General features: G+C 38.1%; 1 protein-coding gene across 19 annotated transcripts in view; it reads left to right on the forward strand.

Annotated features, from left to right (window-relative positions):
• LOC107085934 (receptor-type tyrosine-protein phosphatase F-like) overlaps positions 1-14,092 on the forward strand; it is a 264,502-nt gene that overhangs the window by 73,305 nt on the left and 177,105 nt on the right. For 15 of the 19 annotated variants that reach the window (XM_015376595.1, XM_015376606.1, XM_015376601.1 and 12 more), the window contains exon 1: positions 11,469-11,799. The exons of the other annotated variants lie outside the window; for them this stretch is intronic. The gene's annotated coding sequence lies outside the window, so the exon portion shown is untranslated. Of the gene's footprint in view, positions 1-11,468; positions 11,800-14,092 lie in introns of those variants that run through there. 19 annotated transcript variants of the gene reach the window in all.

Below are 14,092 nucleotides of genomic sequence, written 5' to 3' on the forward strand. Positions count from 1 at the left end.
CTTCTGTAGAAGGTCATTAGGTGGGCTCTCCTCATCCTCCACAGGAAGTATATGCTCTTCTATCTGTAGTAGGGCTAAAACTAAACGCAATTTGACTAAACGCAAATTGTCTCAACAGTTGATTATTTTTTCGATTAATCGCTTGATAAAAAAAGGCTTTTGAATTTTGACTTTTTGCAAAATTCGTTGAAACTAAAACTTTTCCACTTGAGGAGTTCTGGATAGAGCATGTTGACACACAAAAAAGATTTTTACAATTTTGGTATAAAGGCTGTTCAAGGTGGGATGCTCTATCAGTTAAAGGTTTGTTTTAGAGTCTTAATACTCCAGTTAATGATTAATCAATTTCTAAATTAGTTAAAGATAATTTCAATAACCGATTAATTCCCATTAATTGTTTAAGCCCTAATCTATAGCGTCATCGACTTATAAATCTGTACTTCTTACCATCAATGTAAAGTTGAATGAAAAAAAGAACAAAGATACTGACAAAAGTGAGAGAAAATAATGTGAAAGTTATATTGTTCCAATGTTAGTTACTGCAAACTCACTACAGTTACAATATGTCTGACTGCTTAGGTGACAATTCAGAGTTTTATCTTCAGAGAGACAAAGATTTTGCATGTGCTACAAATGGCTCAAGAACACCACGGGATTTAATTTAGGATATCTACTATGCAGACTTTTTGGGGAGAATGTCATTGAGTTTAAAATAAAAAATAATCATGTTCCATAAAATGATTTACCCATTTAAAATTGAAATTCATTCATGAAGTAAAACTACAGATTGATTCTTCCAGGTGGAAATGTTCACTAAAAACAGACATGTAGATCTGGGTATAGTTTTTTGTTTCTCTTGACAATAGCCTAGAAAACAGGAGGCATTGTAGAAAGGCCTTGCATCTCTGTGGTTATGTTGACTACAGCCTGTGAAATGTAACACTGCTGAACAGCTGCTTGCAGCATGCCACAGTGTCGCTCTGACTTTTCTGCCTCCTTCTGAGAATGAAACAGCCTGCTTTTGGCTAGAGCTCTCATTCCTCCTACACAGAAGGTGAGACATCATGAGATATCCTAGTCTTGTAACCTTTTAACATAGTTGAAGGAGTCTGATGAATGGAATTTTTTGTGTGTCTGCCAGTGCCAAGATATCTTTTTGAAAAATGCTCTTGACTGTAATCTCAGCGGGATGATCATTGATCAAGAAGACAAATAGTGGACTGAAAATTAAACCAGTGGGAGTCGTACACAAGTGGGGAGCGGAGTATGAGGAAGTGGATGACATTAAAGGTCACCTGCTAAAGCACATCTGAATACGTAGAGGATATTTCCTTATCGATTTCCAGCCTCCCCTTGAACTTGGAGAGATGAATTGAGTTCTTTTTATTACTTGCAGGTCTTGACCTTGTTATATACTTTTGAGCATCTTGTTTCTAAAGCAGCCAGTTCTGTTCCCAAAAAGCACTGTGCAAAGTTTAAGCATTTCATGTGAAAATATATAAATGATGCCGTGTCACCAGGGCTCATTATTGCCTCCTCGCAGACATTACTGCTTTCCATATTCCACATTTCACCTCAAAGCGTCTTCTCTGAGCCACCTGCTTCTTTGCCTCCTCTGTCATCCCCAAACCCGCCCTAACACAGCATCACAGAGTGTGCTATGCAAAGGAAGAGTGCCACCAGAGGAGAGCGTAGGGTGCCCCCACCCCCCCTTGAGGCCAGGGAGGGGGCACGCTGTTGTAAAGTGCTTCGATGTTGCTTCATTTCCCCATTTTAATTGGGCTATCTAAATGCATCCTCGGTTTGTCAATACCCGCCGGGGTCCCAGATAAAAATGATTTGTCTCATGCATTCGATGGCATGCTCGGTTGTTCCCCTTTGAGAGCGTGCCCTGCCAGTTGACAGCAACAGAGTATAATGGAGTGTTCTCATTGTTTTTGATTTTCAATGAAAAATGGAGGTCCCTTTATTTTTGGTCTTATTTTGTTTTATTTTCACATGCCAAACGCAACCATAAGTCCAAGTAATCATAACACAAAACTAAATGAGGAAGCAGTGAGACTTTAAAGGGTAGTTTCACAACTAAATAAGGTTATACAATTTCTGTGACCAAAATCTAATAATATCTTAAGAAGTGAGTTAAGATGGCCTGGAAAATGCAGACAGAAATGGCTTAAAAGGGTAAAAGTTTAGAACGCTAAACTTTGGCACTTATTGTGCAGCACAGTAGATACCCAAACAAAAGTAGTGGAATTGTTTGGCTGCAATTTGAATCCACAAGCTGATGACACTTTACTGTGAGTTATCCCTTATAAAAAAGGAAGCTAGAAAAAAAAAAGATTTCTATAAGCAGTAGCTTGGACACTTAATCAACTAACTTACTATTTTTCTTCAATAAAAGCATCCCCCCCTGTGGTCTATATACGTCCGCGGTCAGGGGGGGGACAACCAGGGCCAGTTGTCCCGGGTCCTTGGTAGAGGGGGGGCCCTGAATAAGCCCCCTACCTTAGCCACAAATAATATATATTTTTTTAAAGATCTTTGCAAGGGAGTGCAGGTGGAGCAGTGGTTAGTGTGCATGATCCATGTACGGAGGTTTGAAGAAATGGAAGGCTGCATAACAAATGCTCTATACACTGGGCTGTATTTTCCATAGGCTAACGTCTAACTAACCGCTGCCATCGACAATGATATTAACTTGTTGAGACATTTGTTTTTCTTTCTGATGTGTTATATTTTGTCTTGCTTCTTTCAATTAATTCTAATTACATTCTGCTGAAATTACTACTTTTAAGAACACTGTTGAAAGCATGGAGACTTGCAACATGTACACTTATTCAAAACAAAACTTTCTCTTGCATTCAGGTAAGAAATTTTTATTTCTGTTCCAATTCCAAGCACTATTGTTATTCTGAACAAAGACATGAGTACTCCACCTTGTTTCCCCCATCAAATGTCACCGGATATTACCCCCTTTCTATAATTAGCTTTACACCACTAACGCAACTCTAAAATGTATCCACATAATCATATGTTTTACTCTTGAGGTTTTAGTTTCTAGAGGATACTGTCTGTTTTGCAACTTACTCTGAGTTCCTGTGCTACAGGTTTCTTACACATAAGTAATTTGGTCTCAAAAGGTCACTTCAAACCAACACTCAACGTACTGAAGTACTAATATGCAACCAGACAGCAGCTGTAGTAAAACACTCTAGACTTCATTTAACTAAGACACCAAAATAAATCAGTTCCAGCTGTTGCTAACATACAGAAGTCATGTTTGAAGTGAGTGGTTGAATTAATCAGTCTGTGGGCATCAGATTTTTTTTTCTTTTTGCTGATGAAGAGCATGTTAAAGTAAAAACAGCTGTAAAGGGAAACCTTTCCTGGAAATCTTCATGCTTGAAACTAACCACGGCTGCTGCCTTGGTGATCCGGCTGTTGACTCCCTGCTCCAGTTATTATCCAGGCATAACCTTTGTTATGTCCCCATCGCTCAGCTCTCAGTGATTTCTCCTCCAAAATCCATTATTCCTGTTTCATGATCCTGAGGTCAAAACTGTTTTGACCTTCCACTCTGTGCTTTTCACATGTTCATTTTCACTAAGCTCCAACATATTTTTCTACCTTGACAATCTAGAATATTGCTGTCAATCCCTTTTCTCTGTTCTCAGTAAGCGACCACCCGTGCATTTGACACTTTTAATAAAGAAACCAGTTTGTTCTTTATTCATAGCTGTAGACAGTAGAGAGATTTAAGAGTGCCAATACACATGCTAGGTTATTATCTATTTATAATGGTACATTACTTTTTTTAAGGTTTTGAGTCTTTTTGTTTCAGAACGTATGTTATGAAATAATTTTTACTTTCAGGACAGTTAGGTTTTCTGGCTCTGAAATGTGGCATTTGGCCTTTAGATTTACATCCTCCACATATGTTGATACATACAGCATCTTTACAGGCCAGCACTCATGCCTTCTGCTCCTACTGAAGGTCACAGCCATTAAACCACTATCTTATCTGTGATTTTATGTGCTCTTTTTCCCATGTCCTTTGTATTTTTTATACCTCCTGCCATCGACTTGCAGGAGCCTGTGTTATCTGCAGACATTCCAGGCAAGAGAAAAAAAAATCATTCATAATTGTGTCCTTGGCAAACATTGAGCTAAAGTACAATGTTCAAAGGCTCCATTTACTCTATCATAGAATATAGCTTTATTTTTGAAACCTTTTTATATTTAATTAAGTCCTGTATGCAGCTTCTACGTATTTTAATGTGAATTAATGAATTCTAATTCTGGTGCCCTCCATCAAGAAAATTACATATGATTAGATATAATTAGACATTTACTCATGCATGCTGCTTGGCCTGAACTACCCCTTGTAACCCATCTCATTGTGCTTCTCATAGTGAGGTTAAAAGTTGTTCTGAAAATCTGCAAATAAGCGTAACCAATATTTATAAGTAACAGTGAGGTCCATGCATGCTATATAAATCCCAGCAGTTTCAGCGTGGAAGTAAATTAACCAACGAAACCAGTGGCAGTATCTAACCCTCAGTACACTGCAAATTGCAGAGGAATGTTAAACTAACAGGTGCTGCCCAGCTGTGCTTCTGGACATGACATACTGCTAGTCTAAAGAGCCCATCAGCAGCAGCACACTGACTTTCACAGCTCAGTGTTTATGACACGGGTCAGCATTTTTTCGTTGGCATGCTGCCAGTATTGTGTTTGACGACGTCTCGGGGGGAATGAGGAAGTTATGGACAACTGTTTGCATTCTCTTTAAAGGCTAAACAGAATTGCATTACTTTATATCATCCATCAGGAATATATAGATACAGCTACATGCCGAAGTATTCATACTGCTTCAGCAAACTTCCGTGTTTTTTATAAGGATGGATGGGATATACAGCACAAAGTAGTGAATGAATTGTAGATTGTAAGAGAAAAATAATAGTTTTCAATTGCATCTGCTAACTAACCTGGCAGCAGTCCCTGCTTCTTAACTGGGATGAAGCAGCATCAGAAAGGAAATCAGTTTTTAATTTGGAAAAAAACGCTACAGGTGTATTTTTATCTCTACATTATAAATGTGAGGAGAACCAGTAGGTATAAAGGGGACGAAGTTACCATTATAGGTAAAGATGGTGAAAGGGTAAAATAATTACATTCACTGGCCTTTTCCAGCCTGTAAGAAGCTTTTTTTTTTTTTTTTTTTTAAAGATTAGCCAATTAATTTGATGTAAACCAACTGCCCTTGCATTCCCACAGCATGACACTACCAGCACCGTGTTTTTATGGTGGGGAGGATCTATCTGAATGGGATTTTTGGTTTTAGCGTTCTGCCATCTGTAATTTCTTAAAACATTTGTGAACTATGTGTCACTTTTGTGCTACTTCAGAGTCATTGGCTTCATATTGGTAAATCAGGTAAAAATCTGAGGGTACAGTGATGTTTGTGGTTTTGGTTTGTGGGTGAGTGTTGGCCTAGTGCTTAAGAGTAGTGCACTTGTGCTCTGAGAAGGTTGCAAGTGCTTGGTTCGATCCCCACAGCCAGCACTCTGGGTCTCACAGCAAGACCCTTAACCCCTGATTGCTCCCTGGGTGCTGCACAGTGGCAGCCCATGCTTTTCCATTGTGGGATCAATAAAGTTCACTTTATTTATTTTCATTTTATTTAATGTGACAAAACGTGACTAAGTTAAAGGAGGGACAGAAGCCTTTGCAAAGCCCTGTATGAATTGCAGATAACAGCCAGCTGTAACAAGTCTCTGTCATTAATCTGTTCTATATAATAATCTCCATATATTTTATAAATACACGACATAGAGATGACTAGTTGACTCCAAATTCCCCATCTCTGATTTTCACGATGCAAACGTTATTTTTCCAGATCATTCATTTAATATCTGTAAAAAGACAGTGAGCAACTTGTTTCTCTACCAAAGTTTAACCTTGGAAAGTGTTTTTGCAGACTGTGGGTAGACAGGTAAATTGATAAAACCCATGACCAGTGTGATTCATCCCATCCTGCAGCAGGCAGCATGGTGCCTTATGTGCTGCCTGCTGCAGGAGAAAAAAGCTGGGTTTTGATAGTTTGATTCATGCCTGCTTTAACCCTGAGGCCACACAACAAGCTTTGCACATTCTCACTAGAAAAATTTTAACTGACGCACAAAAACAGCTACCTTACACATACCAGGCTATGCCAGAATTGTTGGTTGGGTTTGGTAGGAAGAAAGAGGCCCGCTGCTTCAGATTTAAAAGGTTGTCAAGTAACCTTAAGTCTGATGAAACAGGTGGGGGGATGGGTGGTTGTTGCAGTGTTATAAATTCTCCGTCTTTGTAAAGGGGGGTATTTCCAACTCTATTGAAGCTTTTGAGGGAGGGGAGTGGGGCCCGACTAAAGCCTTTCAACTGCAAGAAGGACCAAACTACCCTTTGGGCAACAGTTAAAAACTTTCATTGAGGGTTGAAACTCAACGCATCCATCTGTAGGCTTTTGATTTTTACTTCAACATTGCTCCCAAATGGGATTAGACTCAAAATGACATGGCTTACACCATGCAGCTAATAAATTTTTACCTCCCACTCGGAGGTTCGGTTTGTTGCGGTGATTTTCATTTCAGATTCATGTGACATTTGATTTGGCACAAACAGTTTACACCCACAAATATACTAGTTTTTCCCTCTCCTTATGGGTGTGTGGGTGGACTCATTATCCTCCAGAAGATTCCCCTCAAACTCTTGTGAGCTTTTAATAAAATGAGATGTTTACAAGCTGTCCAGCTTGGCTGTTCTTTCTCCTGTGAATAGTTTTGGAGTAGATTTTGACAACTTTCTCTCCACTGTGAATGCCTAATTTGAATTATGCGATGAATTTTTGCTGCACATACAGCTGAAACATATTTCATATTATTCTGCAATCTTAACCAAATTACTTTTTAACGAGATAACCATGGAGCAATAAATATAGAAGCATTGTTTAGCACAGAAAAGTTGTGTTTTTAGTGATTATTGCATTCAGAGATCTGCAGAGTCCAGTGCAACTGCTCTGTCTATTAGTTGTAGGAGGGTTACTTTTCTTAAGTCATACTGTGGTTTAAAAGTTACCTTTTGAGAACTGCTTAATAGGTCCTTCATATTGTAGGTCAGGGTCAACAATTCCTTTTTAATGAGAATCCAGAAAAGATGCTGGATGACTGAAGTTTTCCCTACCGCATAAATTAAGGTGATAAAGCGGATTTGTGGCACACTGCTATATAAAATGGTCAACATGATCAACTCGATGTGTTTTTTTTTTTTTATGTTGTTATGATGTTTTTAAATAAAGAGGACTAGTCTATGCTGTAAACATTTACATTTATTACAGTGACACCGTGAAACTTTGATAGTACTGCTCAAGGGTATCATATTGTGAAAGTTTTATCATTGTCCATTTTTTCTGTCTGTCATTGTTAACAAGCTGGTGTAATAGGTAGGAAAATCAAGAAGGGACATAGATCAGTCCCAAACTATAGAATATTGTATACCTTTGCTGGTTATTGAATGTTGGGTCCTTGTACTAAAGCATTTAGCCAAGAGATGCCCTGTCACCTAGCTGTCAATAGCTATCTTTAAGTATTTAAATTTCGACTATGATATGAACTATATTTGAGGACTATATAAAAACAACATTTAAAATATTTTCTCCTAAAACTGATATGGTAGAAAAGGTTTAAAAGGAAAAGCATATGTATAAAGCGTATCATATTTGCATGGTTAGCATTAAAAGAACAGCAGTCATTGTCTGGATTAACAAGAAAATGTAATGATTTAGTTTACAATTACACTTTAAGATGACTCAAAATGTCATTATCTATCATATTTTTAAAAAACAGGGGTAGAAATATTAAATAGATAAAAAAAAAATAAAATAAAGTTTTCTCTGTTTTGTGTTTTTATCATCTGCTGAAAGTCTTGCTCTCTCTCGCTTGCTCAAAGCCTTAAAAGAATCCAAGGATTTTTTTTAAATATAACGTGTGAGGAGGGATCATTCGGGTTCATCATATTTATTTTTAGTCCAAGCCTGTATGATTTCCATATTGACAATGGTTTACAGACTTTGTCCGGAGGACCCACTCATCCTGCTTGTCTTTTAAATTTCTCTACCTTCGCACACATGACCTAAACAGGTCATTGCAAACCTTTGTGGCTGCTGCAAGTGGAATGCAAAATGAATCATGTGATGTAGGTGAACTGCAGCAAAAAAACAGCTAAAAATGCAGGTAAGTGAGTCCAAAGGACCAAGTTTGAAAACTGTTGGTCAAGACAACATGGATGCTAAAAAGTCCTTTAAATAAATTTCTAGTAAGGTGTCCATACACTTTATTGGCTTAAGTTGCCAACCAAGACAAATGTAAAAATAGTTTTAACAGCGATAGTTTTAATGGAAGATTTTTATGTTCAGATAGTTTAAATGTCTTTTATGTTTATGCATGAAATTGGTGCCATTTTGTAGTTGATTTAAAATGATACAGTCAAAAACAACCCAGTTCTAAAACTGGCATTTATTATCTCCCTGTTTTTCACACCAGGTATTGTGGATATGTTGTTTCATTATAAAGGGAAGCACAGTGTTATGTATTGCTTTATCTAAAATATTTATCACAGTCCAAGCGTGCGGTATCAGCAGTGTAACAGATTTATATAACAAATATCATTATGTGGAGGGTGAAACACAGTTGAAGCATTGCTGGATGAGTAACATTGCACAAAGTATTATTGGGGATAAATGAGCAAAACTCCCCCCGAGGTCTCGAGTCTCTGTGATCTATTAAGGCTCACTCGTCTCGGATGGTGAGTCTCGAGAGAGCCGGGGAGTTTTGGTGGGGTTGGGGGGGAGAATTGTTGTGCTGACATTCTCTCTCGGTGCAATCCCTTGTCCTTGTAGGACGGGAGAGAAAAACAGCACCAGGGGCTGACTTGGCTTTTCCTCTGAGCTCCGTCATAAATCCGACTGAACATTTCTGAACATCTGTTGTGGATGATTAGCTCCATGGCTAGCGGAGTTTGACCAAAGGGAATGGGAAACAGTATGTTTGGGGAAATTATGTATGTGTGTACTCAGAGCTTTGCAGATTTAAGAATGGGGATTTTGCTTATTTATCCCCCCCTGCCGCCAAAAATGAAAGAAAGACAGAAGGGCAAATTATATTTTAAGCAGCTTTATTGTACAACAAAATAGAACTGGACATATATTAGCAAAGTCTCTTGGGGATGTTTGTACATTTCAAGGTTACGCTTTGTTAGTCTCCTAAATTGCTCAGCTTATTGAACGCGAACTGTATCCTGGAATTTTATTTAAAACCTACAGTAGGACGTTTCTCGTGTTTTATTAGCCCCACAAGAGAAAACCGTCATTGGAAGGTTAAGGAAAAGCTATGATGATCTATCCAGTAAATCTAATTAAAAAAATCTATTAATATACTGTTAGATTTTATTTGTTATTTATAACAAAGTGTCTGAATCAAAATCAATAAATAAAGTGCTAGCCAAAACAACCTGATCACTCCCAATTCTGTGCAATAAAGAGGTCATTAGAGCATGTAGTACACCGAAAGACTCCAACCCATGACATGTCTTGCCCTAATGAAAAGAAAATGTAGAACACATGAGAAGCATCTATTACCAAAGGTGTTACAAAGTTATTTTGCCTTTAGGCTCCAATTGCGTACTGTGAGAGCCTTTTTTTTCCACAAATGGAGAAAAACAAGGAAAAGTTGTAAGAATACTCCAAGCGTGCCACTCATTTAGGTAACAAACCCAGACAAACATCAAAAGCGTGCAGCCCTCACCTGCCACAGTTTAAAACAATATTCATTAATTTTTTCATGGCTTTCATTCTTGAGTATCCAGATAACAGATAGAACTGCCCATCTCACACCAGCTCTTTAAAAAAATCTTGATTATTTAGTAGACTGTGACAAAGACATCCATTGTTAACTCTCAAACACAGCATTTCAGAAAATAAAACATGATATCAAGAGGTAAGAATGGTAGTGGCAGGGTGATGGTTAGTGGTTGCTTTTTTTGCTTCACCATTGGGACAATTTGCATAATTGAGTAAATCTTGAAATCTGCTTTCTACCATTAAATCTTAAAGTAAAATCTCAGGCCATCTATTACTTGACACACTTCAGGGGAGTAATCTTGAGCAAACAGACAGTCCATCATTAAATTTTTCAAAAATGTATAAAAATGAAAATTGTCATAGTCTGGACTTAAACTCTGTTAAGATTCTGTCTCATGTTGTCTTTCTCAATTTTACATATCCAGTTGAAGCCTTTTAGCCAACAATAGTGAGCAGATGTTTACCCACATGTTCCAGGACATCTCTAGACAGTATCCTAATCTTGTACATAGCTTTTATTAAATCGATATTCAGTCCAGTATTAAATTAGGCAGACCAGAATAATGTTATACTGGTCTGTTTTTGTATGACCTTCCACCATTTGGAATAATCATGGTCTGGGACGTAGGTGTGTGTATTTTTCAACATATAAAAAAAAATTTGAAAAGCATTTAAAAAATGTGAAGATTTGAAAGATGCCTAGTCAAAGTATTTACTTTTATTCTCTTTAATTCAAAAACACCTTATGAAGCCCAATTTGGATCAAATATTATTGCTGTTTCCAGGGAGGATCTCCTTTAGCAGTTTTTCATTGGTCCAGAGAAACCTCAGACTGAAGATGTTCTATTGTTGTAAGACCGTCTGATAAAGAGCACGCTGTGGGTTGTCTATAATGGTCTCCATTTTTCTGACATTGTTTTTCATGAGTGACAAAACAGGCCATTCGTGCAAGAAAACCCTCCAGTGTGGGTGTAGCAAAACAATTCTGCAGAGTGGAATAGATGTTTTTTTTCACAGTGATGGGAAAAGACCCTCAACAAATTACCCCATATCCCACTAATGCCAGTTACTGCTACAGGTGACACAAGCAGGTGTTGGATTTAGGGGGAGATCACTTTTTCCCATCTAGCATGAGTGGGTTGAATATTTGTTTTTCTTGATTAATTAAATAATCTCAAAACATCTGTTATTAACATTTGTCCAATGAACTGGAGTGTTGAAATGTGACAAAAAAGTCCCTTAAGAGGAGTGTGTAAATGTATCCTGGGGTTTTAAGATCAACAGAGAGTAATTGTTTTTTCTCTGTTTATGATTAACCTGGAAGAGCAAACACAGCTTTCAAGGTGAACAATATATAGTCTCTAAGATACACCTACGATCACGTGTACCTCCAGACTCTTTTTTTTTTTTTTTTCTACATTCAGGTAAGGCACACATTTGCCTCTCATTGGTCAGCTCTAAAAAAGGTAAGACCCTATTGCAGCTTCCTCCCTCCTAAAGTCTGAAATCTGACACCGGTGACATCACACAGGGTGGGTTTGGCTTGTCTCAGGCAGTCCCTGAACACCCTGCTCAGTGTGTGAACAAGCTTTGACTCTGAAGGATCTCTCCCCGCAGCCACAGCTGGAAACCTATTGCCGGGGAAGCCAAGGAGAAGAGTTCCTCTGGTCTAATGAAAACGCTGTGAATGGAATAACTGAGAAGGGACTGGGGACTACATTCTCTCTCTCTGTTTTTCCAAAGACATCACTCAGGGATAATCTTTTCTTTCTGTGGATACTACTGGATTCTCATACATTGGATTTGGATTCTGTTTCTCTCTCTCGTTCTGGAATAAGTGCCTTAGAATAAAGAGGAATTATCAGGAATTTCTAATAAGTGAAGATACTGGATATGCATGGGTGAGTTTGATTTTTGAGTCTTTTCTGTTCAATTGTTTCTTCTTTTAAATGACTGAGGTGCACAGGTGCATTGTTGGAAACATACTGACCTTTTTGAACTTCGCCTTAAAGAAATCACTTACATGCTGCTCACAGATTGCCTTTTAATGATAAAAGTAGCAAAATAAGTTGATGTGTTCCACTTGAGTGATCAGGTATTTTCTTACCATTCTTTTGTCTCTTTTACTTTTTGTCCCTGCTCATTCTTGCTTGTGAAGCCAAAACAATAGTTTAACCTCATCTTGGCTTAGCTCTATTGGCTGGTTCTTTGGCAAATTGCCCTGTCTGGTGCACACCCTCCCCTAAGTATTCAAAGGACTTTGAATAGGAGGGCCATAGAACGTACCCTAGCTACCGCTGCTAAAGGTGAGACACCCTGCCGCTTCCACCACATTAGGCCCTAGTCTCTGAGGCCAAATAACCTGTTTTTCCAGTTGTCTTTATCTCCACGGGCAATCTTTGGGGGTAACATTTCAGCGACACGAATTCCAGTGAGGTGGAGACACTGAAAAGCTTTGAAATCCTAGATAATTGTAGAGGGGAACTTTTGGAAGTCATAAATTATGATTTTGTCTCGACTAACTATATCCTGTAATAGATGTTTGTGTGATTTGGAGGTTTATTTTCCTTCTTTGCCATCTTTTGTAAAGAAACTTTTCTTGTTCACAAGTAATTTACCAACTGTTGCACAGAAAAGTTGTTGCTCAATGCAAGGCCTGGGTGTCTGTGAGAAAATACCCTTTTTGTACCATGCCCTTTCCCACTAAAGCCGCCTCAAGCTTTCCAAAAACACAATTCTGACATGTTTTCTTCTGTTTTATTTGGCCTTTAAGAGACATATTCTCCCCTGTAGGTCAGTTGTTCTCCAATAAGAACCATTTTACACTATTTTCTTTTTGGTTAATGATTCAGCAGAGCAACCTTTTCTCACCCCTTGTTTGTCTTAACATAGAGTGGTATACCCCCCAACGCCACCACTAAACCTGGTTTGAAACTCAAGACGGGGCCGTATGGTTGAAATGTCTGTTCAGCTGCTCCGTAGCAAAAACGAACATGGCTAAAAACCGTCCTCCGTGACCATTTGTGCAAACGGAGCCAATCCAAGTCTCCGTGGTGTGACCTGGAGGTTGTCCTCCTTCACCTCCGGCATGCAGGCCACTGACCCATCATTCCAATATTTACGACTGGGCCTCAGCCACTTTTCAGTCGTCAAGTTCCAGTCAAATATAATTTGGACATGACTTAAGGAAGCAGCTACGACTTTTTAAACTCCCTTTTATAAGCTTCAACTGGGAAATGTATAAAACATTGCAAAAGTCATTGCAAACTCTCACTTTATGTACAATTATAAACCAGTGTGGATTTCCCTGAGATTTAACTGATAAACCAACACAAAAACACAATTCATGTTATTTTGTTTCATTTTTATATTCTACTATCACGTGTTGCCAAAGATAACCATTTAATTTAGTTTAGACTTTGACTAAAGGCAATATACCAAATGAATATGTTTTGATCTAAACATTGTAGCTTTGGCTGTAGGTTTAGAGTTGTTTTCCTGCTGGAAGGTGAACCTCCACCCTCATGTTTATCAAAGATTCAACTCTGACCAACCTTACCAGCATATGATGCTGCTATATAAATGTGTCAGGGTGGTGATGGTAAGTTGAGGGAGCTCTGCAGTTGTTTATCTTTCAGTCCGATCAGCAAGTTCCACCTTTTTTAAAACTGAGTGTTACTGCTTCATAGAGTACACCCAGTGATCCAATGTTGCCTACTGTGTGTGATATGTTACCTTGTGTTAATTATTAAAATATAGTTAACTTTAAGTTAAAAACAAAGTTCAAAAGTAAAAATATTAAGTTCTTGAGTGTCTGTATCAGCATTGATTTTCTGAGGGTTAAATTGTAACCAAAAAAGAGTTTATTTCTGTCACTCTGGATCTTTTTAACCACATTAGGGCAAGTGATGTTTTTTTACAGACCTTCCTTTTTGCTATGAAAATACTTTTTCTATTTTAAATGTTACAAAAGTAAGAAGGCCTTGTTCTGTTCTATAATAACACGTCCGACATTACATTTTTTTTATTTCAGATATGTCGCTAAGTCTCCTAATAATGTTAAATGTTTTCTTGGTTGGTGGCCACGTCTTGGTTGGTTTGCAGCTTTGCCATACTGCTTTCATGTTCTCGTGACGAGTTTAACAGTGCTCCATGGGATGTTCAAAGCTCAGTGGTTGTACAGTCGTATTAAAT

This window comes from Cyprinodon variegatus, unplaced genomic scaffold (genome assembly GCF_000732505.1).
Source record: "Cyprinodon variegatus isolate N-32 unplaced genomic scaffold, C_variegatus-1.0 Scaffold137, whole genome shotgun sequence".
Taxonomy (NCBI): domain Eukaryota; kingdom Metazoa; phylum Chordata; class Actinopteri; order Cyprinodontiformes; family Cyprinodontidae; genus Cyprinodon; species Cyprinodon variegatus.